The sequence below is a fragment of the Austrofundulus limnaeus genome, unplaced genomic scaffold (assembly GCF_001266775.1).
Source record: "Austrofundulus limnaeus strain Quisiro unplaced genomic scaffold, Austrofundulus_limnaeus-1.0 Scaffold31, whole genome shotgun sequence".
Taxonomy (NCBI): Eukaryota; Metazoa; Chordata; class Actinopteri; order Cyprinodontiformes; family Rivulidae; genus Austrofundulus; species Austrofundulus limnaeus.
In genome coordinates, this window is record NW_013952433.1 from 2,161,794 (window position 1) to 2,165,549 (window position 3,756).

Sequence of the window (3,756 nt, forward strand, 5' to 3'; positions counted from 1 at the left end):
GTATGGGACTGACGGAAAGGTCTGTCACCGCCCCGTTCTGCATGCTGCAGCGAAGTGTACTTGGGAGCAACTGGCGGTGGGTAGTGTTTCAGCTGCTTATATTGACTGACGTTAAAAAAAAAACATCCCGTTTTCACCATTGTTGAATGTAGTAAACAACTCTTCAGTGAAATGCACAGTTAGATTTAACGCGCTACGTTATAATGGAGATGTTAATGCATGGAGACTTTAACATGCTTCTATTGTGAAGAGCACGGGGGGGAGGGGGTATTAGATTTGTAGTGTAGCTGAGTTGGCTGGTGTGCAAGGCGAGTCGTCATTTTAAGTATTATTAACACACAACGATAGACCCGATAATGATTTTTTTCTCAACCCTTCACGATCGGACCTAAATACATGATTACTGTCTACAACCAGTCAAAGAAGAAAAGACGTACACGAGGAGGAAAGAAAAAAGTCAATAAGTAAAGTTTGTACATTTCATTATCAGCTGAGCTGTGAGGAAAAAGATACCTTCAAATACAGTGAAATCGGTGTAATTGTTGAAAATACCATGATATAAAATTTGGGTCATACCACCCAGCTCTAACCGAATGCGTCTGGATGCGCCTCTAGGGGTCTCACGGCGCCTCAAGACTGTTTAGCGCGGCGCACAAGGAAGCGGAAGACGCAACTGAGCATTTTCCATGCATGCAGAGCATCCATAGTAGCCGACACTCGATTTCAAAACTCTGAACTTTTGCTGCTCGATGCGCCACGTCAACCAATCAGAGAGAATAATTTTTCCGCCACGTGACAGTTTCCTGAATGTTTCCCACCAACCTGAAACAGACGGACAGCAGCTCTTTAGCTGAAATCGACCGTCTGCTGTTGGTGTTCTGGCTGGAGATATCAGCACCGTTGTGGGTCAGCAGCTCGTTAAACTGACCGCGGTGTTAAACTGGGCTCGGGACAAATCAAATGTCTGTCAGCTCGCAACTCCTGGAGTGGTGATCCTAACCGAACAAACTGTATCTAAATTATCTGGTGAATTAATCATCTGCTGTGCGCAATACTTGCTTGCTCTCAGCAAATAAACCAAAGCCATTTTCTTTATTTTATCTTTATTTCATCTGCCGTAGACAGACCGGAAAAAAAACAAGATGCTCCTCCCTCTTCAGATGCACAGCTACCCTCTGTCCCGGTCTGAACGTAGCGTGTCCAACTTGAGGTGTTGGGTGCATTTTTGCTGCTCAGAATGCATTCGGTGTGAACGTAGCATGAAGCTGGCGTCCATGCATCGCGGCTAACAGTTAGCGATTGGGTAAATCAGATCCAATCRTTTTAAACTTCAACAGAGGCCATGCCTCCAGAAAGCAATCGCTTCTCAATAGCCGAGAGTCCAGACCCTCGTATGAAGCAAAGCGGAGGACAAGGGGCTGGTTTTTACCAGGCTACAGTTAGACCAGTGACAAAAAAAATTCATAAATAATTTTCCGTTTGCTGCTGCATCCAAATTCAACCCCAAGGAGAAGACTGGGCTGAACTAAAATTAAATTTTCTCCAAAAGTGCACCAAATTCGACAAATTCTAATTTAATATCCAAATAATTGAAAACGTGAACCGAAGGGGGAAACAAAATGATTCCCACCTGCTCCACATTAAGAGCCAAGAATCAACAAAGACCCTTGTATAGCAGAAGAAAGAGAGAAAAAAAAAACTTCCATTCTGATGGGAATATTTGCAAACCTCAGCTTCGGCGTCCGCCACGTCTCACTTAGAGAACCTTCCTCCAGGAGATGCCGTGTTATTCAGAAGGGGTTAAGTGATTTGACCTGCTCAGATGCCTGCCAAACGGATGACAGTCAATTAGAAGCACCAGCCTTGCACGGCACAACATAACAGCTTCCTTTTCTCAGCGGATGACTCAGGAGCACCGGCTTTTAAAGGAATCCTCAAAATGAGAGTTGTCTGAAGAAGTGTGTGTGTGTGTGGGGTGGCGGTGGGGGGGCTGTTATTTTTCTACGCCTGTTGAAACAGTGGTGATGCCGTTAAATTGCGAAATCAAAACGATTAAACAGAGAAGCACAGGAGGACTGAGTGCGACCTTTCGTAGACGTGCGCAAAATAGAGAAAACTAATTGCAGTATAAAATGTATCAAATGCAACATTGTCACTGTCTTATAGAATCTCTGTCCTTTATAGTGGGAATCTGCAAAAMMCCCCTGTCACAAMCTCACATCTAAATATGATTCAGGACCCTCGTCAGAAGTAAAAACTATATCTAGTCCTGTTGCTAGGGAGACCCCAGAGTTGAGATCAGGGACAATGAAATGATCTCTATGTGTCAGTGAGCTGGGTGTGTGCGGTAACTCTTCAAGGACATCATAATCATTAGGTATCACCTTACACTGACAGCTGCAGGAGATACAAGTCCACAGTTAAATGCTCACTGGGTGCTGTTTTAACTTTTTATCATTCCTGTGATCTTCTGCACCATCGTCCATTCTCCACAGGGCAGTAAAACACTCAGGGGGTTGGTGAAAGTAGWTTTGTTGTTGTTTTTTTTTTTAAAGCAGCAGGTGGAAATTTGCCTCTACCCACCCTTTAAATTGACTGACACGCCGGAGACCTCGGATGCCACTTTTCATGAACAGCACCTTTCATTATGAATGTGGAAAGCGACAGGCTGGCTTTCGACCTGCCCCTGAACGACGATGCTCTTTACTTCGCCCGGAGGTGGAAACTATTGTTAATTCATGAGACACGCAGCCTCTCTTTGTTGCTTTCTTCTGGCAGTAATTTCAGGTCCGACTCGGCGCACAYGAAGGAATGAAAGGTGCAACCGCTGTGGGTCGGATGTTTTATGGAACAATTCTTAATAAATCCCTGCAGCAAATAATAATTTCAAAGTTACAACTTGAAAGCRTAGTGTTCCTTGAAGAAAGGCTTACTGCCCGCTGCCTTTCATGGCCAAGATGTAAAAGAGCTCAGAGTGCGTGTTGTGAAGGAATCACATCAGATTTGAGCTCGATAGACAAACAGGGTTGAATGCAACAGTTTATTATAAAGTTTTAAGCAAAGACTTATTGTGCAGCAAATAGACGATGTGTTGTGAACAACTCTCAGCTACAACCACAACAAATTTGATCAACATATCAATAAAAACAACTGAATTATAGCCTTTCATTGCATTTTGTAAATTCAGCTGCCTTTACGGCCAAAYTAAATTGGAGTGTCTCCAAATGTTAATTAGCTTTTGGGATACATCTGATGATCATGTCCTAAAAGTTTCATCTCAATCAGTTCAGAATTTCAGGAGATATTTTGCTAACAGACAGACAGTGTTGACTTGGATACTTAATGCCAATTTTTTACATAAAAACCATTTGTAAGCACACCGTTCTCAAAGTATAATGTGGGTATTAGCTTTAGCTACTACAACACCAAATTTTAGCTCATTGTGTGTAAGAATTAATTAGTTATAGCCATTTTTGCACGTGCTGATTTTGTTTGTCTGTGCCGACCATTCTGAATCAGATGGACTCCAAAAGGTCAATCAGCTGTAGATGCCAACCCGGTGATTGCTTTATGAAAGTTTTATTAAAATCCGTTCAGTTATTCATGAGATATTTTGCTAACAGAACAAAAAGGACGCATGTTGGCCCTGTAAATGACATATTATAGGATCTCACAGCTGTGACGGTTGTAGCAACTTTACTGCAGCTTTGCCTCTCGACAACAAATTTAAAAAAAGTTTCAACAAAAGGATGGATG